The sequence below is a fragment of the Lipophrys pholis genome, assembly GCF_963383615.2.
Source record: "Lipophrys pholis genome assembly, chromosome: 18".
In the NCBI taxonomy this organism is placed as follows: domain Eukaryota; kingdom Metazoa; phylum Chordata; class Actinopteri; order Blenniiformes; family Blenniidae; genus Lipophrys; species Lipophrys pholis.
The window spans coordinates 4,788,420-4,811,082 of NC_137646.1; positions in this window are offsets into that span (position 1 = coordinate 4,788,420).

Genomic DNA, 22,663 nt, shown 5'->3' on the forward strand with positions numbered 1-22,663 from the left:
AGTTCAGGTTTTCTCCTCTTCCAAGTTTTCACAGTCAAATAACCATGTTCAAGGATCCAACACTTGCTGCAAATCAAGACTCTCACTGGAATGACTGTGAATGAGTGCAAAACAGCAACGCTTGTTAACAATGGTCTTGATCTTTGTCTAACGAAAGAACACCATTCTGATGTTGCACAGTCATGGTGTCAGAATTGGACGAGCCCTTAATCCAAGCTGATTCAGGTAGTGTTGCCGAGTCATCCAAGGTGTTGGATTAAGACTCCAGTCTCTAAGGAGGCATGGCTGCAAATCCCACTGCTGCCAGTTTAAGGCTTTGAATGGAATTAATTGCTCAAATCAGCCAGTAATGATTCACATCATTTATGGTCCTGATATGTTGGACACTTGTATTGAAGGAGCAACGAACATCAGCGATTAAAGGGGTCATATTATGCAAAATTGACTTTCTACTGGTATTGCAAGAGTAATATTAATCCCTATGACTGGGACTGACGCCCCAGAAGTGAAGAAAGTCTGTCACCTGGCTTGTTTCAAATTTTAAAGAGTGGATCATGAATCAAACTTTATACAGTGTAATCACGGGGTGTAGCCAATCCAAATCAAGGTCAGCCCTCCCTTTTCCCAATTAGGCAGCTCTGCTCTGGCACATGGCACATGGCACCATGTGAGGAAGTATAACCATTAGTCCTTGAAAGGTTCATGGACACACCTGCATGTTTTAATACATGCTCTGCTGTCGGAAGTTTGGTTGTCCAAGCCTTTACCATCCAGGCCAACACTGTCAACAAGTCCAAAAACACCCTTGGAAACAAATCACGCTCCAGTAAATGGTTGGGAGGGATCGATTCAAGCCGACATTTATGTCCCCGATACACCTAAACAAAGGACCTCAGTAGGTCACAAGATCAGACAATGGAAGTTGATTTGGGAAGAAAACATGTTCGGATAACCATGTTCAAGGATCCAACACTTGCTGCAAATCAAGACTCTCACTGGAATGGCTGTGAATGAGTGCAAAACAGCAACGCTTGTTAACAATGGTCTTGATCTTTGTCTAACGAAAGAACACCATTCTGATGTTGCACAGTCATGGTGTCAGAATTGGACGAGCCCTTAATCCAAGCTGATTCAGCTTGGATGTCAGGATGGCCAGGATGGTAAAGGCTTGGACAACCAAACAACATCATCAGGGTGAAGGCTGTGAGACGAGACCAACTAGGGAACCCCAAACGTCCTCGGCAAAACGTGACCTTGACATTTTTATGTCAGGATGGCCGAGCGGTCCAAGGCGCTGCGTTCAGGTCGCAGTCTCTTCTGGAGGCGTGGGTTCAAATCCCACTTCTGACAGCAGAGCATGTATTAAAACATGCAGGTGTGTCCATGAACCTTTCAAGGACTGCAAATCAAGACTCTCACTGGAATGGCTGTGAATGAGTGCAAAACAGCAACGCTTGTTAACAATGGTCTTGATTTTGTGTAATGAAAGAACACCATTCTGATGTTGCTCAGTCATGTTGCTCACCCCTCTGCCTCTTTTCTGTAATCGCTGTTTTTCTGGAAAACAAAGTTTGCAGAGGTCTCGCGGAGGTTTTGTGATAGGTTCGCGGCAAGAGATGCCAGTGGGGAAAACCAAGATGGCGGTGTTTTGCGTGCGCCGCCATATTTATTTCTTGGTTGCCGCCATCTTGAAATGGTGCTATGCGGAAGCATGGACGGAAATGTCGCAAAATGACGCGCCGGAAGTGACGTATGTAGAAGCCGACCCACAGGATGTGACGAAATGGACTGAACGTGAAGGAAGATACGTACACGAAAGCCGACCCACAGGAAGTGACGTGCGGACAAAACATGCAGGAAGTTACGTGGACGACACGCAAATGCCGGAAGTGACGTGGTGAGACCCACTCGACCTAAATTAAATCGGCGCACATTTGTTTTTTCGTCTTTGGATTCTTCACACGTGTACTCGAAGCTCAACGGAGTAAAGGATTTTCTTCTGTTAAGGTAAACAATTGCTTTCTTGTCTATGTAGAACATATCAGCCTGCACTAATAAGAATGAAATGGTAGCTGTAGTTATATCAGTATTAATGAGAGTAGGAATAGTTTTATAGCTTTGTTAGGAGCAATGCACGTAAGATCAGCTCGAATGTTTATGTTGCTCTTTCTATCTTTGTCCCATGTGTTGGTTTATTAAAAACCTGTCATTTATTACCACAAGAAAACCTGATAAAGTAAATGTTGGTTGAAAAGCTACCTTCTCACTCCTTCAACCGCATCACTCAGGCTGCCAGCATGGAGCCAGACTCTGCTCAGCCTTGTTGGCTTTTACTTTGCACTAACAACATATAACACACAGGAACCATCACTCATCCACCTACATATCCACTGATAAAAAGATCACACCTAATCCATCTGATTCCTCAGCCTCTGCCTCGTGAAATAATGTTAGAGTATTGCTTTGTCTCCAGCCATTGGTTCATTGTGTGTGTGTGTGTGTGTGTGTGTGTGTGTGTGTGTGTGTGTGTGTGTGTGTGTGTGTGTGTGTGTGTGTGTGTGTGTGTGTGTGTGTGTGTGTGTGTGTGTGTGTAGGATTCAGATAATTCATATTACGTTTTTTTTCTCTGATTCTTTATTTACAAGACATAAAGGAAATGATTTTTTTTTTTTAATTATTGTTTTGCAGGATTTTTTATCTACATGTTGACATTCTGGAATGGGTGGAGGTCACAGTTTGCAGAGGCTGGCTTCATGTCCATTGTGCTGGAAAATCCACAAATGTTCCCAATGCATCATTCAGCTGTGGATGCAACCCCCAAAAAGAGAGCACAGGTACTACAATAGTTGGTTCAGTAGTTCAATAGATGCAGGTGGTATGGCAGAAATGACTGAAACACCTGGTGACATATTGAGCTGCACTCCTTTGTGTTGAATAGAACAGTTGTTTGATGATCACTTGTGAAAGCAAAATGTCAGCTGATTCAACAGTTGGCTGATTCCTTTTGTTAAATGACAGGAACAAATAAACTCCAGTAATTTTGACTTTAATCAAAGTGTAAATGTCACAGTTGGTGCTGCTTTTTATCTCATTTTAACTCATTTTATTTTTCTGCAGGATGATTGAGGTGTAGAAGGGGGGAGATCCTGACTGTATTCTCCAGAGAGCAGATCAAGGTGAGTGAAACAAACTGTGTTGTTAGTGGTACTATTCTCTAGAGCTGCTATATGTTCTCTCTTTGCTCTTTGTCTTCAGATCTTACATGATGATGTCATGGAGTCGAGGGTCTGTTCAGACAGAATAAACCTCTAGAAGATGTTGTCAGCATCACTTTCCCTGAAGCAGCAGCTCAAACTGAGGATGTTTCCTTTCAGTGAGCAGCAGGTAAGAAAACATCTCATCAATCAACTTTGAGAGTTTTTACCTAACATAAGTTTGATTTGTTTACTTTTATTCCTCTGTATCGCAGCAGATCTTGGAGATGCTGAAGGAGATGGAGGAAGTCACAGGAATCCAGAAGGAGGACCAGAGACTCATCCGTTACGTTTTGATGTTTTGCTCCCAGAAGTAAGATGATCAATGGAATGGAGGACATCATAGAAGTAGAGTGCTCAATATTTTGAGTTTTTGGAAAGATATCTACATACACCTTGTCAATGTTTTTCAGATCATCATCAACATCCTGATGGCCGAAGGTCATACAAGGCTTGAGGCAGAGGTCATCATAGCCAGAGGGAGAAAGTTCTAACATGCTCTCACAGGGGAACCAACCGTACATGATGAACAAGAGAGTCTGAACGCATCCGGTGATGTAGTAGTAATCCTATATCTTCCTACTACATCCGGTGATGTAGTAGTAATCCTATATCTTCCTACTACATCCGGTGATGTTGTAGTAATCCTATATCTTCTTACTACATCCGGTGATGTAGTAGTAATCCTATATCTTCCTGTGTTCATCTGATAGTAGTGTGAAGCTGCACTGCTGTCGCTCAACACTATCTTATCTATTGGAATCTGTACATTTACATTTGCATAATTTCTCTAAAATCAAGAATATATTGATAGAGTGACACTGAAAAGCTAATCCATGCATTTACTTCCAGAGTAACTATTGTAACTCCCTATTATCAGGGGGTCCAAGTCACTGCTTAAAAAGTCTTCAACTAATTCAAAAGATCTTAAAGAACTGCTGGTCCCAGATCTCCCCAGAACACTTGGTTCTCAGAGTGCTGGCTTACTGGAGGTTCCTAGCTTTTCTAAAAGTAGAATGGAGGCAGAGCTTTCAGCTTTCAGGTTCCTCTGATGTGGAACCAGATCCCAGTTTCAGTTAAAGAGTCTGACACAGCCTCTAATTTGAAGGTTAGGATGAAGACTTTTCTATTAAAGTTTACAGTGAGAGCTGCTTCAGGACACCTGAGACCATTTTCTAGTGAAGCTGCCAGAGGTTCAGACTGCTGGAGGACCTAAACTGAGCTTCTTTCCTTTTTTATTCACCACTATTACATGTCACTATTACATGTCACTATTACATGTCACTAACATTTGCCTTTCTCTCCTGTAGTCTGTCTCTCAACCTCCCTGCTGGATGTCTGACAGTGGAGCTGAAGGTGGATTGAAGCCTCCTGTCCTGATCAGTCTTCCGGGTGGATCTCTCTCTTATCTATCTGTCTGTCCTCTCCTCTGTCCTCTCACCCCACCCGGCCAGCAGGAAGCCTCCACCTCTGAGTCTGGTTTCTGCAGGTCTCTTCCTGTTAGAGGGAGTTCTTCCTTTCCACAGTCGCTCATGTGGATTTGTTGGGTTTTCTCTGTTAAAGTACCCTGTGATTGTATATATAATAAAGAACAATGACACGTTTTATGATGGTTTTATTCTGTTAAAGGTGTCATAGGTGTTTGTTGAAGGTTTGTCATGGACATTTCCTCCTTTCCTGCTGAAGAAACTACAGTTATTCTCCATTCTGGTCCTTTGTTTTGCTTCATGCAGCCACACATTGTCACTGGATGAATGAAGGAGGCAGATCAGGTTGGTAGCTGACCTCTGACCTCTGACCCTGAGCTTAACTGTGGTTACAGCTGACCTCTGACCCTGAGCGTCACTGTGGTTACAGCTGCAGTGTGTTGCTGAAATAGGCTCAGAGAGAGTTGGACAACTTAGTCAATCATGTACGCAGCAGGTGTATACAGTATAAACTTATGTTACATGGTTACACGACAATTTGGGATATAAAATGACACAGGTGCAGTGATGTGAAATGTAAATGTAAAGCAGAATTTAGAATAGAGCAGAGTGGAGTTGGATGGGACACTTTTCTTATTTTGTCCTGAAGGTAAGGAAATATGACAAATAGACATCCTGAAATAATTCTACCTTGTTTCTTTGTCAATAATTCATTTCCAGTCGTACATTATTGCCTCAAATAGCAACGTTTTCATTTCTTTTCAGAAAGTTTGTAGTGATTCTATCTGAGCCTGGAGATCAGTCAGAGGCTGTTTTCATGATGATACTTCAATTTAAATCCTCCTCACATAAAGGTTTCATCATTTACAGTAATAAATGATTTAAAGTAATTCAGCATTTTGTTTAGAATAAGAAGAATCATACAGGTATCTAAAGAAATTCAAGATCTCCTTCACTATACTTTTTGGTTCTAAGTATTCTTCCCCGTTCATCATGAGAGTGAATCTTTTCTTTCTAGGCTGAATGTGGAATATGATGGTTGCCCGGCTAGCTCAGTTGGTAGCGCATGAGACTAACTAATCTCTAGGTAGTGGGTTCGTATCCCACACCAGGCACCACCTTCCCGTGGGCTCACCAGCTGCAGAAAGGTTCTTAATTGGTGCGATGTGATCTGGGTGACAGTGCTCAGACTGTCACCCAGTTCTTCCCAGAACTAGCCATGAAGCAACTTTAGCCACTGATGTCATTCTGCCTTTTAAATATGGTGGCGACCACATACAAGTATGGCGGGGACCGTAAACAAGCATGTCGGCAACCACAAACAAGTATGACGGCGCCCTTACGCCGCCATTATTTGATACCGCACTGGTGGGGTTTCAATTTTGAGAATAGTATAGCGCTGACCGTGTGCCATCATGGCGGCGACCGCTAACAACTATGTCAGCGCCCGCAAACAAGTATGTCAGCGGCCGTAAGCCACCATCTTGATACCGCACTGGCGGGGTTTCAATTCTGGAGAAGTACGGTCGCACTGCGGATCATGTACTCTTGCCTCCCACCGACGGTGGCGCTGTGATTGTGCTTTGGAACAAAATGGCGGCGACCTGCAGGAAGCGGCCATATTTCATGTACTACCGCCTCCCACCGAGAGTGGCGCTGTGGTGGTGATTCAGAACAAAATGGCGGAACAATGTGGCGGCGATCATAAGGAAGCAGCCATATTGTCGGCCATTTGGGATTCCCCACTGGCAGCCTCTCAAAAAACAGGACTCACACAGAGAGGTACGAACCAAAACAAAAACACAGGAGGACATAAACAGAACTAAAACATATGGCCAAGGCCGTAACAATTATACTGTTTAATATTTTCCAAGTGCCTTGTGTATTGCTCTTATTCTCATTTAGTTTTTCACTGTAATATTCTTTCTTTCGGTTTCTGATGATCCAGATTCATTTATTTTTATATTTCTTATACCGATTTTCTGTCTCTTTCGATTGAGTTTTCATAAAACATTTGTATAGAAAGTTTTTCTTTTTACAGGCATTTTTTTTAATCCTTTTGTTATCCATAGCTTGTCTTCCCTTTTGTTTTTTAAAGATATGATTTTGCAGTTTTTGTCGTACAATTTAGCTGCTGTTTCTATGAAGGCGTTGTGTACCACATTCACATCATTTACATCGACAGCATCCCACTTCTGATGTTTAACATCTGAGCTTAGTGCCTCCAGGGCTTTTTTCGACCCGTTTCTTCTTGCCATTTTTGCAGGACTGGTTTGTTTTGTGTTTTGATTGTGTTTAAATACTGTGAATGTGGGTAAATGGTCGCTAATATCTGCTGTCAAAATACCACTGATAATATGATCGTCATTCATGTTGGTAAAAGTGTAATCTATTACTGTGGCACTTTGAGATGTAATTCTTGTTGGTTTTGTTATTAAAGGGAAGAGGCACATGGTCTTCATTGCGTTTAAGAAGTCACTTGTTCTCTTTGCATTTAGATTTCCGAAATTAATATTAAAATCTCCACATAGAATTTGTCTCTTGTTTTTAGCAATCTCTATTTTTTTCAATTATTATATCAGTAAATACTTCTTTACTACTCTCTGGTGGTCTATAAATACAACTGATCAATATATTTTTTTCTGATGTAAATATAATTTCCAATGTTATCATTTCAATTTCATCTTCTAATGTGGTCGTTTCTTTAACAGTCTTACATTTCAAATTTGATTTTACAAACAATGCAACTCCTCCTCCTCTCTTTGATTTCCTATTTAGTAAGTAACGCTCGTACCCTTCCATCTGAACCTCAGCAATCATTTCATCTTTAAACCAGGTTTCAGTTACTGCAATAATACTACATTTATTTTTAAACTCACTCAGATAATCCTTGATTTTAGAAAGTTTATTGTACATACTACGACTGTTTATATGAATAACAGATAAAGTATCTTTTATTTTCTGATTAACCACTTCCTCATTGGAATAATCACAGGTATTTTTCATGTTAAACATATGTTGCTCAATTTATACATCAATATCATAAATGTTGTCTTGTTCCATGTTGCTTTCGGTGAAATACTATCCTATCAGTGTCAGGTGTCAGTGTAATCTGGTATTTGCTCATGACAACGTCTAAGAAGAACCTCGATCTCCCAATCTTTCCAGCTGTTCAGCACTTCTGATGTAGATGACTCGGGACCTCCAACTGTCACCATTCTGAGGTCTTACTATAGCCTTACCAATATTTTATATCAAAATCTAGCAACGTGTTTATGTTCGACAATTGTCACCATGTGGAGGTCTTACTAAAGCCTTACCATCAGTTTTTATTGAATTCCACCAGCGTCTTTATTTTCGACAACTGTCACCATTCAAAGGTCTTACTATAACCTGACCAACATTCTATATAAAAATTTAGCAACGTGTTTATTTTCGACAATTGTCACCATTTGTTTGTCTTACTATTGTCTTACCAACATTTTATATCAAAATTTAGCAACGTGTTTATTTTCGACAACTGTCACCATTCCGAGGTCTTATTAAAGCCTTACCATCAGTTTTTATAAAATTCCACCAGCGTCTTTAAAATCAAATTGCATATCATCATCATTTTTATCTTTATTGCAGAAACAGGAGTGTATTGTTCTGTGTTTCCTGTGTGGTGCACCTCTCCTCTCTCTCTCCCCTTCTCTTAGTGCTGCACACACACCTGAGGCTGATCATGATCAGCGTGGTACTTAAGCCGGCAGCTGATCGAAGGGTGCTGCCGGATTATTGTTGATCGTCCTGAGTGGTCCTGGTGTCGCCTCCCGTCTCGTCTCCGACGCTTGCTGCTTGCGCTCCTGTTTTTGGTTTTTCAGCTGTACTCCGGCTCGCTTTGTGTTTTGCGGAGAGAATAAAACTGTTCCCCTTTTACCTCCGATTACCCGTCTCTGCTTTTGGGTGCTTCGCCCTCACAAGGAGTCCATAAAAAAACATTCACAAATACATAAAACTGAGAATAAAACAGTATAAAAATATCAGAAATAGGATAATCACAGATAAGTAAAATATTAGTATATAGTAAATATCATTGACTGTAAGACGCTTCAATACTAGTAGAGATCAAGGTGAAAATATCTTCTCATAACTTGTTAGAAAAGGGGCGAGACAAAAACAGATGAAATATATTTTCGGGGAGTTCTTTACAGAAAGAGCAATTGATATCTCTGTCTTTTTTAAAACCTTGCAAGAAAACACATGAAATCTGTGGATTATTTTAAAAGATACTTCTTTTACTTTATTGTTTATCATATATCCAGCTGGCAAATTCACCACATTTTTCCAGTCAAGGTCACTAATAAAGTTGTTCCAATAAGATTCCACATGTGGAACTGAGACAACATGTTTTTGAAATAATGAGCGTATTATTATTATTATTATTATTATTATTATTATTATTGTTGTTGTTGTTGTTGTTGTTGTTGTTGTTGTTGTTATTATTATTATTATTATTATTATTATTATTATTATTATTATTATTATTATTACGTGTTGATGAGAAATAAATTTGACGTATATCTAGTTTAGTTGGATCGAAGAGTAAAAGTGTTGGATTTTGTCCTGCAGTACTTTTAAATAACATAATTACTCCAGTGGGTATAGCTTTTATAACATTATTAAATTCATTTATAGGAATTGCAATTCTATATTTTGAAATAAATTCTTGATCATTTATTAATGATCCATCGGAGTTAAACAGCTGAAGAACCAGAAGTATGTTATGAGTAAAGCAGTCAGGGTAAAATAAGGATTTGTTTCTATGGAAGACGTCTTTATTATTCCATATGTAGTACTTATGGTGTAGTAGTTATGGTGTAGTACTTATGGTGTAGTACTTATGCAGGGAGAAATGATGTTTGTAGATCAAAGACCAAGAGAGAAGCATCTGGTTATGGTAACTGGATAGATTCAAGGGGACTTTTTCAACAGTATAATTACAAAATAAAAGAATATTTAGGCCTCCCAACTTAGAGAAAACAAGTTTTGGAATAAAATTCCAAAGTGAAGAAGGTTCATGATTAATTGTTTTAGCCAATTTATTTTGAAAGTATTATTTAAGATGGAAAAGTCTAAAAAGTTACGTCCACCCTCATCATCTGGGTTCATTATTACTGTTTTTTTTTTAATGCTTTTTGTTTCTCCATATGAAAAATGTGTGGACTTATTTCACAGCTTCAGACCAAAACACTTCAAGCTACGACGTCTGAACAAGAAAGTAGTTCCTGAGGAAACACCACACATTTATTTAAACACTTAAAAACAGGCAAAAGAAAACTCTGAGCTGTAAAGCAAAGGGAGGGAGGAGGAGGGGAATCCCCAAACCACTACTGGACCCCGGCACAGAGACAGCAGTCACTGCCAGAGGCCTTTGAGCAAGGCAGCAATATCCAGGGAGCAGATTTATAGAAGGAAAGTTAGATTTAATCATCTCCAGCATTAGTTCATGTTGTTCTTCTCAGTGTAATTGGTCATCGTCTTCATAGTAGTAATTACAGTAGACTGATTAACTCTAGACTATTCAGAGAGACGTGTAATATATTCAGTCAGTTGAAATAAATCTACATGAATTATTTTACTGGAACTGAAAGATAAATACCTATATAAAGATATTTACCTTAAACATAAATATGGTTTCATAGAAAAAACCCTTTTGTGTTCACTGTCAAAGTAACATTACTCTTCTTATATTTAGGTTACATGTATTTTATAGAATACAATTAGGGGTATATAAGATGTCAGAATTTAAGATTTTTGACCCTGTTTAATGGCCTTTTTATGGTTTTATGGTGTATGGTACACTTTGAAGTTTCCTTATTTAGGTTACTTGCATTTTATAGTTAATTATTTTGTTGACTCACCTCGATTTGCACTGTGCTTTATTATGCTTTATTCTTATTTTCATTCAGATTTGCATATTGATGATGATTTGCTTCATAAATAATGACACATTGCTCTCCCCTACATTAAAGTAGATGAGCTGCTTTTCTAAGTAAAACGTTTCTGCAATACTGGCTCTGTACTTCAAACACTCCTTTCCTATGGAGCTCCATACTATCCATACTTTCCCCTTCACCTGCTCCCCATGTCTCCAAAGCTGCTTCATACTAACACCTACTGGATTTAAGAGGAACTGCATGTCAGTATTTCCATTGATTCCTTCTGACTTTTGGGGTTTTAAGCAGAAGGTGTCAGAAAAGTTCCCACAGGGAGAACTGGCTTGTGGCGGCCAAGCGTTCATAGTGATGTCGGCTCTTCCTCTCATTGTGAAGCAGAATTCACCAAGTGTTGGATTGTTCACCACTAATAGTGAACGTGAGCTGGTTTAGACCGTCGTGAGACAGGTTAGTTTTACCCTACTCATGATGTGTTGATGCAATAGTAAATTAATAATAAATAATAATTTATAATTGAATAAAGTTTGAGATGAGGAAATCATTGCATGTTTCCACTGAAGAGTTTTACTTTCATGATATGTACTTCAGTACGTGTTGCAGGTAAACAAACAGTAGTTTTTCCTCCGTAGTGTAAAAAGAGTGAAAAATGAAATTACGACTCATTAATGTTAAATAAAAACAGTGAAGAACAAAAGCCATTGGATTCATGTCAACATTTTACTTCCATTTCTTCAAAGTTCACATCTGCTCATACAAGATTTTTAACCTCACATTTTTCAAACCACAGAAAGCAGCATTGTTAGAACTACTAATGAAATGTGCTTCTTTAACATTCATTATCAAGCAGGGACCTTTTGTCAGCCTCTGTGCAGTTCAACACAAATGGAAACCAAACTGATTGAAATCTTCTCATTTTGGTGACGAACCAGAAACTAAATGATTTCCTGAAGCGTCTCAACAGGGTTTAAATCAGCAATGTTGACTTCAAACTGGAGGAGACCTTGTGATTCTGGGCTCAAGCTGGACTTCCTGAACCACATCTGTTGGAGCTCCATTCCCATCTCCACCTGTCCACATGTCCAAGTGTCCTTGAGCAAGACACTGAACCCCAAACTGCTCCCAGTGGATGGACTGAGTGCCTTGCATGGTCGCCGCCTCCATTGGTGTGTGAATGAATGGGTGAATGTGATGAACAGTGTAAAGCACTTTGGGGACTGCTAAAGGCCTCTGCATCCTCCCATAAGAAGAAGAAGAAAAGTTCAGCGCCGACGTCAGCCAGCTGCTGGAAAAAATGCTTGTTCAGCAGGAGAGTTCATACTCTCACCCCCTCACAGCTGACGCTTCTGTAAAACCTTTTAACTTTTCAACTGCAGCTTATTTCTCACTTCAAGCGTTTTCAGAAATACATTTCTCTGAAGTGTTTCAGTAAGAAAAGAGAAAGTTTGTGTCCAGGACATGATGTTGGTCTGGTTTTAACTGCAGGAACTGACAGTCCTGACGGTTGGTACTGCTGAACAAAAGGTCTCTGGCCAGAGGGAGCTGGCTGAAGAACATGACATCATTTAGTACGGCAAGACTCTGGAGTGCCCAACGTTCTTCTTGTTCTTATGGAGGATGAATCGGCTTTTATACGGTGGAAAAACACGATATAAGTGAAATCCATCCACACATCTCACATAGAGTCTTTCATGATTTCATCTCTTTATGGTTTTTCATGTGTCGCCGCAATTTACTACGATCACAGAAACTCCACCCACATGTTTCACAAGAATACGGCTTCTCACCTGTGTGAGTTCTCGTGTTTCTTCAAACTATTTGATGCACTAAAACTTTTCCCACATATTTCACAGGAATACGGCTTCTCACCTGTGTGAATTCTCTTGTGTATCTCCAAATCATTTGATGCACTAAAACTTTTCCCACATGTTTCACAAGAAAATGTTTTCTCACCTGAGTGAGTTTTTTTGTGTCTCATCAAATTAGCCTGTCGAATGAAGCGTTTACCACATGTTTCACAAGAAAATGGCTTCTCACCTGTGTGAGTTCCAATGTGGCGTTGAAAATTACTTTGTGAAGAGAAACATTTCCCACATAGGAAATGAAGGAAATTGAAGGAACCCTAAAGGAATCACCTTCAAACTTAAGTAGAAGCCGCTCTCCTTCCTGGCTGGTACCGAGTTCCTGGTGCTCCTCAATCGGTGGAGGTTGTGGTTCCTCTTTGATCCGTGGCGGTTCCGGTTCCTTTTTGATCTGTGGAGGATCTGGTTCTACTGGTTCCTCTTTGATCTGTTGAGGTTCTGGTTCTTGTTCCTCTTTGATCTGTGCAGGTCCTGGTTCTTCTGGTTCCTCTTTAATCTGTGGAGGTTCTGGTTCTTCTAGTTCCTCTTTGATTTGTGGAAGTTCTGGTTCTTCAGGTTCTTCTTTCATCTGTGGACTTTCTGGTTCCTCTTTGATCCGTGGAGGTTCTGGTCCCCCATTGATCTGTGGAGGTTCTGGTTCTTCTGGTTCCTCTTTGATTTGTGAAGGTTCTGGTTCATCTGGTTCCTTTTTGATCCGTGGAGGGTCTGGTTCTTCTGGTTCCTCTTTGATCTGTGAAGGTTCTGGTTCTTCCTGCTCCAGACTGGAGTTTGTTTCCGGTTCAAAGAGCTGCGCCTCCCTACAGTCACGGTGCAGTTGGAGCTCTGGAGGGACAAAAAAGTACAAAATAAAAGTTACATTACTTCTACAGTTCCAACTTTAAAATGACTCAGACGAGTAATTTGATTACAATAAAATCACCTGAGGCAATTATGGCAATAAATTAAAGATCAAAAACAAATGGGTTAAAGGAACAATGAAAATATGAGCAGTAATAAAAAAGAGAATGAAAATGTCTGGTTCAATCTGCAGGGCGACTAAAATAGGAAAGAATTTAGATTTTCTTCCTTCAACCATAAACGGGGGATTTCATAGGAGGGAATCCAAATGGCTGCTCTATATTGGACGGCTTTTCAAAAAGGGAAAATATGAAACCATTTGAGCAGCTTAAAACTGAATTTGATCTGCCAACACAAGACTTTTATAAATTCTTACAAATTAGAAGCCGTCTTCTAAAACACAAAGGATGGGAATTCTTAGGTAAAGAACCAAATGAAGTAGAGAAAGTACTAATGACCAAGCTGGAGAAGAAGAAGAAAGTCATTTCAAAGCTTTAGAAAGCAGCTGAACAAGACAACAACATGAACTTTAAATAGAAATGGGAAAGTGAAAGAAAGAAGAATTGGGGGGAATCATTTAAAGAAGGACATCAAATGTTTAGGAGCATTATATGGAAAGAAGGTGAATGGAATTAAAAACACAAGATTTTCTGCTCCCACTAAATATGTCCTAATATAGTAAAACATGTGATAAATGCTGGAGGGGTTGTGGTCCAGTAGGAGACTAGAGACATATATTCTGGGACCGTCCCAAACTCAGAGAATATCGGAAAAATATACAGAAAGAGATCAAAAGAATCTTGGATGAAAACATTTATTTAGACCTGAAATGATTTTTATTGGGTTTTAAACCCAAAAATGATTAGAATGTTACTTATTGTAGAAAAGTAAAAGATTAGAGTGTGCTGGCTGGAACCAAACCCCCCCTGCATAAAGCAATGGTGGGACCCAATCAAAGATGTGCTGACTATGGAACAAGTAAGAGCAAGGTTCCAAAACAAAGTGAAGGAATGTGAAGACCTGTGGTCTCCCTATATACAAAAGAGGATTCAAACAGAATCACCCCACAAGGGACTTACTTCATTATTTACAAAGCACTCTCATTAAGATCTACTGCTTTGTTTGTTTTGATTTGAATTAACATCTCTAACTAAGGTATTTACTTGTTGTGTTTGCATTAAGCAGATTTGTTTTAGGATCATTTCATTACATTATTTAGACATTTAAGAAGCGGGTGTCTGGACACATGGTGAAAGGGGGAGAAGAATAAAGAGGTAGAAAGGTAGACAGACATTCTAGGAAGGAGACGGAGGGCATCCATCTTTCTCTTTCTTTTTCCTTCTCTTGATTGGATGGAAGGTTTTTTAACAGACCTTCAGTACGGCTGTTTGTATGGAGGGACGGCTGTTTAAAGTAGGAATGGAAAAGAGAAGTTTCATTGATCTACAATCTATTTATTTATCTTTTCATTTACTTAATGACAAAAGACTAGATTAATAGGAGGAAGAGAGGAGGAAGAGAAGGGAGGGTCCCACATTTGTTGATGATGTCATTTAGTTGTTTGGTTCTTTAAGTTTTTATGTCCTTCTAAACGGATATTGGAAATGTATTTGTAAGATAAGAATACTGCATGTACCATACACATATGCTTATTTGAAAAAATTAAATAAAAAAAGGAAGTGCAACAATCTTTTTAAACATCTTAGATGTTCATATTTCTAAAACTCTAGTTGCTGAAGTATTTTAACTTGATAATTCTTCCATGTTGCCATTTGGAGCCTCACTGTTCCAGAGACAAGAGGTTTACATTCTTCCAGGTGCTTTTGCCTCCATGTTCCTCCATGTTGGTTTCACTGATACTCAGAGACAATCGTCTTTTAATATGGAAACCTGGAGCCAGGAAGTGTCTGCATCCTGAGGCTGGAGGCTTGAGCCCGCCTTTGGAGAGAGGAGGGACTATTCTCTGCTGTGATTGGACTGGAGAGGACAGGAAGTGACCAAACACAGGAAGTTGCAAACAATGCAAATCCACTGAAATCAGAAATGATTAAGAAAAATAGCCTCTATGTTTTGTCAATGGCTGCTCACATTATTATTTTAACCTTGTTTCAATGTATTGTCAGGTAGTTCCAGGTGATTCTAGACGCTCTTCTCCTGTTTCTGACTTCAACTACAACTGTGTATTGATTAAAACCTGGAAACATGGAAAAGAGTCAAAGTCTGAGTTCAATCCAAGTTTCCCTCCAGAGACACAAATCCTGCTTCTGTGTGCGGTGGATAAACCAAACCCAGTCAGAACAATGGAGATCCTGCTCCAGTCACATTCATGTGTTCATTCACACTTTTCCAGACCTGTTCTGTGGAGCTTGATTTGAGGGTTCCAGATGGTTTCCAGCAGTCTGTGCTGACGATCAACCTCCTCCTCGTGCTGGACGATAGTTTGTTCAAACTCTCCCAAAGCCTGAACTGAACTCATTGTTGCTGCACGAGATGAAATGTTTCCTCTGTGAGACACGACAACACAGCCGAGAGAGTCCAACAAGCTCCAAACAGTAGTGGAGGGCGGCTCGAGCTAAAATATCGACGTATTCTCCGTGGCTGTGCACGCTGCTAGAACTCCACTCGCGCTTGCTCCGCCCCTCCTTTTCCTGTTTCCGGTCTGACGTCACGCGATCACCCAGGAACAGTTTATGGTTACTCATACAGTATTATATTTTGAAAAGAACTAGAGAACTATATTCTATACAAAACAACACATGAAGTTAATGTTGAAGAGAAGAAACTGCTCTATTGTTAATCTCTATATTTTATTGGGGAAATTCCCACTTTCCCACTGTAGAAAAGCTATCAATCTCCAGGGGGCAGCACTGAGAACCAGTTGTGCTGTAGAAAACTTGTGTGTATTAATTGAGTGTGTATTGATTATTACAGTATAAATGGCTTACCAGACAGTTAAGGAGCTGCTGACCACTCCTGCAAATCACTTCTCAACTGTTGAAATATTTTACGGGTTTGGAGATCGCTTTTAGAATATTTTGAAAATTCTTTACTATATAACTTGCTCATAAACAAGTGCAAAGTCACCTGTCTCTTGGACTGAAGATTATTTTAAATACTGTAGTATTCTCTAGTTCAGTGGTTCTCAAACTTTTTACACCAAGTACCACCCAGAAAATACTTGGCTCTCCAAGTACCACCATAATGACCAACACTATACAGTAGCCTAGTAAGCCTCAGCATTCATCAAAAACAAGGCAGAGGTTTTACTCCTAAAGAAGTATATTTAATATTGTCAGCCATTGTAACATTATACACAGTTAGATTAGTAACACTACGCTTAAATATAGGGAAATAAAAGACTGTACTTAAATAATCATTCAATTAAAATATATTGCACAGAAAAGTTAAATAAAACTGTACTGTACTTAAATGTTAAGTAAACAATGTACTGTACTTGATTAAACAAAAGTCAAAACAGGCTGACTGAACTTCAGACACTGCTGTATGGCTGCTTTCTGAAACAGAAACACACGCACATGCACACACACACACACACACACACACACACACACACAGAGGAAGAACAATAACATTAAGACTAAAACTATAATAAAAAGATGGTTAATGGATTCTAGCGAATGTCTCTCTATCATTCTACTGTAGATCTGGGATCCCCCCTCCCTTCTCCTGTCACATGGCCCGCTTGAGCCAATCGAAAATGAAACATGGCTGTCATTTCAGGAAATGATGTTTTATTCACGGACTGAGTATTTCAGACGATAAATATGATGAAGTAGATAACGGCTTTAGAAGCGATTGAAGTAACTCCTCTTTCACCGTCCAATTCATCCATATTAGTAATCAGCGGGCAGCGTTACGGCAGTGGCGGCACTTCGTGTCACGATCGCCCGTAATGCTACGCTTAGTGACCCGCTAACCTCCGGGACTCGAGGTGAAAAGTCATTTTACACACAAAATACTTCAGTTTTTTCACTAGAATCAGCTTCGATAGGCCTTTTCTCACAGAGCTGCTAAATCCCGTGTTTTCAGCTGCAGTACAGACTAAGTTAGGGTATAAACGCTCTACCGTGTGTTGCCGTGACGCGAACCCAGAAATGAGGTCCCTTTGTCGGGGTCAGTCCACAGAAAGCACCGCTGAATAACCGTTTTCACATAAAAACTTTATTTTTTATAAGAACTCGATTGTATATGTCGTTATTCATGGTACAGTGGAGGAACTCTTGGAAATTCATGTTCAGAAACGTTGTCCGGAGCTGTATAGGCGGAGATGCCCACCTGTGCCCACCATCAGGTGGGCATGACAACGCCGACTGGCACAGCTGGTCACCCCGCAACTGATTAGTTCACACGCCGGTACCAAATTTTCAAGAAAAACACTTTATATAGTGAGATATGGACGTAAAAACAACAGTAGTGAAAACAGTCAAAATAAGCTTTAGGGCCCAAAGGGTTAAAAACCTCCACCTCTTGCCATCAATTCCTGCCTGCTACCGTGAATAACTGTTGATGTCAGCGCTTTTATATTTATTTCAGTGATCCTTTGGCGTACCACTAGAGGGAGCCCCGAGTACCACTAGTGGAACACCTACCACACTTTGAGAATGACTGCTCTACAGGAACAATTAGATTTCATCCCAGATAGACTCTAGTGTTTTTCCCATGTGAATGATGAGACCATAAGTGAGGTGTATGTGTGTGTGAAATGAGTGTGTGTGTGGAGCGTATACAATTCATACTTACCTGGTAGGGGAGATACCATGATCAAGAAGGTGGTTCACCCAGGGTGAGGCTCAGCCATTGCACTCCAGCTGTGCTGACCCCTGTGAATTCCCCAAATGTGGGAAACTCGACTGTATAATTTCTGGTAGTGGGGGACTGTGTCTGCACTCTCCCCTGATCACTTGTTCAAGAAAATGTAGTATTACCAAACATTCCCACATCTTACAGAAAGATAAGTGTTACTCAGCAGGTTCAATTCAGTGTTGATCTTATATAGTCTTCAAGTCATGCAGAGAAAAGCACTGACTGTTGTCCAGGCTCTATGATTATTTAAATGTAAATGTAATAGGCCAAACAGGAGTAGAATAAAATAAAGGAAGCTAAACAATACATAAAAGCATAAATATATAAAACTGGAATACAGGGTTGCAGCTATTGATTCTTTTTGAAATTGAGTGTTTTACCAAAGAGTTGAACATTTTCTAACAACAATACTATTACTAAATGTGACAGAAAAGACAGGCCAGTTAAAACCAAATAATTGGCTTTTGTTTGTGAAACAAATGACTCAATTAAATAAAGAATAATTGATAATTGATAATACAACTGAAGTTTTTGGCTTAACTTTGTCCTTTTCAGTAATAACACATGAACCTTTAAATGTAAAGTAAATGAATTGATAAATACAACAAGTGAGTGAAGCCCATTTGGTCTTAATGTTCAATTTCATCCCAGATAGACTCTAGTGTTTTTCCCATGTGAATGATGAGACCATAAGTGAGGTGTATGTGTGTGTGAAAGGAGTGTGTGTGTGGAGCGTGTACAATTCATACTTACCTGGTAGGGGAGATACCATGATCAAGAAGGTGGTTCACCCAGGGTGAGGCTCAGCCATTGCACTCCGGCTGTGCTGACCCCTGCGAATTCCCCAAATGTGGGAATCTCGACTGCATAATTTCTGGTAGTCGGGGACTGCGTCCGCGCTCTCCCCTTATCACTTGTTCAAGAAAATGTATTATTATCAAACATTCCTACATCTTGCAGAAAGATAGTAAGTGTTACTCAGTAGATCCATTTCTTTGCTGATTATATTAAATCATCCTGATCTGCAAATAATGCAGAGAAAAGCAGTGATAGCTAGCCTCTATGAATGTTTACATATGAAATAGACCAAAAGCGTAGAACATATTAAAGCACAAACAATACAAAAAAGCACAAGTAATTAAAACTGGAATACAGGGTTGCAGCTAATCATTTGTTTTGAAATTGACTATTTTACCAAAGATTTAAACATTTTCAAACAACAATACTATTACTAAATGTGACAGAAAAGACAGGCCAGTTAAAATCAAATACTTTGATTATGTTTCTGAAAAAAAATGACTCAATTGAATAAAGAATAATTGATAATTAATAATACAACTGAAGTTTTTGGCTTCACTTTGTCCTTTTCAGTAAAAACACTTGAACCTTTAAATGTAAAGTAAATGAATTGATAACAGAAATACAACAAGCGAGTGAAGCCCATTTGGCCTCAATGTCCTTTCCTCTACAGCAGTGGTCCTCAAACTCTTTACACCAAATACCAACCCAGAAAATACTTGGCTTTTCAAGTACCACCATAAAGACCAACTCTATACAGTAGCCTAGTAAGCCTAAGCATTCATCAAAAACAAGGCAGAGGTTTTATTCCGAAAGAAGTATATTTAATATTGTAAGCCACTGTAACATTATACACAGTTAGATTAGTAACACTACGCTTAAATATAGGAAAATAAAAGACTGGACTTAAATAATGATTTAATTAAAATATATTGCACAGAAAAGTTAAATAAACATTATTAGTTGCTACGGTTGATGGTAGTCATGGCAGCAGGTCCAAGGGGGCGGGGCTTAACTCCATTGATCCCGTGTGACCACACCGAGCCTTGAAGTTGGTAAAGGCCGATATGTGATGTCACACTGAGCTTTGAAGAATCACCCAACAGAGTTTACAGAACCAGTTGGCTCTTCTCTCATCAGTTAACCTCAGGAGACACCAGTCCAGGAACCTTTACAACCAGAATTCAACTATTTTTGAAGTGCCACTTCTAAACTTTGTCCACGAGTGTTTTAACTGGAGAAGTGAGTATATTGATTATTTTGTTGGTAAAAGGTGAAGCCACAATATCCATCGATGGAGTTAATATTGAGAACGTATATCAGTTTAGGTTTTTGGGAATCATATTCTGTCTGTGTGGATTTTAAACTTTAGACACTAGGGGGCGCGGTTTGGCGCAGACGCGCGATTTTGCTCCATCTGACTAGCAATTTCACACTTGCACTCTGAAGCGAGCCAACAAAGAAAACTTTATCATGACCCTCCTGGGGTGGGACTGAATTGAGGCTCGTTGCTGCTCTGTGCTATTTTTTGGATTTTTCATGGAGCACATTCATAGTGCACACTAACTAATTACCAGAGGATTTTATTTTGAATGCCAAATATCAAAAGTTTAACTGGAGTTTATGAGGGCACATTTCAACATTTTGTCTCGACTTTCCACAGTCTGTCACTCTCACCGGTCGATTGATTTAACATTATAACACTACTAAGCTAGAGATAAACCCAGTTCAGTGAAAAGGTGGGACACTTCTTTGTAATATAGATTCAGAAGGACTAAACCAAAGCAAGAAAAAGTCTATTTCAATAAAGTCAATATACATCTAATGCACGAGCAAATGCTAAGCTGCATAATTCAGTAATTGGAAACAACATTCAACACCAATCACCACCGCATGGTGTCATTTCTTTGATGGATCCAGTGCTCCAAAGAAATGACTCGTTAAATACAAAACAGACACACAACAGATAAAGATAATGTCCTCCATGCTACATCACAAAAAAAAAGAAAATTCATTTCATGTTCACAGCTTAGGTTGTTAAAAGAAGTGCTGATGCAACTGTGTGCATTTTCCTCATCTGATTTTCTCAACTCGAAAACTATCAGAGGACCTGTTTACTACAGCCGTGGTGCCCATGCACAATAGCAGGAGTGTAATGATTCTAGAGTGTAATGTTTAATGATTCTACCAATATAAGAGCCAGAATACAGCTGAGCAGGTCTGGGATGGATTTCTTTATTTCTCTGCCATGTGTAGTGAACTAGAAATCAAGCTCAACACCACAGAAGCTGTTCTGCCCTTCATCATCTGCAGCCATATGGAAAGGACATACCAGTCAGTCACTAGTGCAAAAGCAGAACGCAGTTTCAGCCTGAAATGAATTCAAAACTCTCTCTGGGCATGAAGGAGGCCAGACTCTCAAAGCTCACTTTGCTCTCCATAGAGAGACGTTGTGCTTGATAAGAAGGAGGTGGCTGGAAGGTTTGTGAGGATGAAGGAGAGGAAGATGGTGCTATAAGATATGAGGCCACGTTACTGTACATAGTTCAGAAATACCTTGGAGACTGGACGTTCAAAGGTAATCTGGCGTGAACATGAAATGTGTCGGCGTTGCTGTTTGAAAGCTCCTCAAACTGAATAAAGCCCCGATACTGTTGGTTGAGTCCTTTTGCTTCTTGCTGGTTGGTCTGGGAGGAGGATTCTCACACACAAAGTCAAAGCCTCTTTTGAAATTTAACACAAAGAATCATGGTTGATGACCAAAGGGCTCGTTTGGGAATTGAACCCAGGACCTCTCACACCCAAAGCAAGAATCATACTCCTAGAGCAACGAGCCGACATGCTGAAGAAGCTAAAGGACTCCAGTGATTGTCATAAATAAGGCAGGAGATCAAGACTCTGACACTGTCAGGTCACAGTTTGACAGTCTGGTTCAGTAGCACATGCTCAGTAACAGTGCTCCGTAGCCTCCGGCTGTCCCTGTGGGGGGAGTCGGGATTGTGAAAGAAAAGTTCCACCTTGAGAGCCGGGACCAAAAAGTGACGGTTGCAGTGGATCCGAGCACCACTGTCGTATAAACGGAGCCCAAATGTGACTAAAGTTTTGTGGTTCCACCTGTTTTTGTTGTGGTGTAAACGGACCTTAAATCATCTGTAAATTAGAACCCTGATTGTTGTGGGCTGAAGATGGAGATGTGCAGTCTGTAAGTCACCAACACTATCCTGAATGGACTTTCTTCTTCTTCTTTTGGCTTTAATGGCAGTTGGCATCCATGAAGTATTATTACGCCATCTGCTGGTTCTAACTAGTCTATACTATTTCCAAGGATTGGGAAAGATCAAAGTGACAAAAATCCCTTCTTTAGTTTGATCTTTACTTTGATCAGAATTTGACATTCTGAATGAATGACAATCTTTGAATAAAGAAGAGAAACAGTGAAAATGCTCCACTGTATCACCTCAGCATGACCAACAAGAGATTAGCAGGGATACAAATATGTCAGAAAATAGGCTTTATACATGACCTGGATATTAAGTTCTTTATTTACAATGGTTCATAAGTGTTTATTTTATGTTGTAATTATAGCATAGTGCTCATGCTTTTACTTTGAAAGAACTCACAGACAAGGTGTGGTAAATCAGAAGTAATTGTTGTAAATCAGATAGAAGTACCACAAACGTTGATGAGCAGTAAAAGCGAATTTTAGTGTACTGTGATTTCAAGCT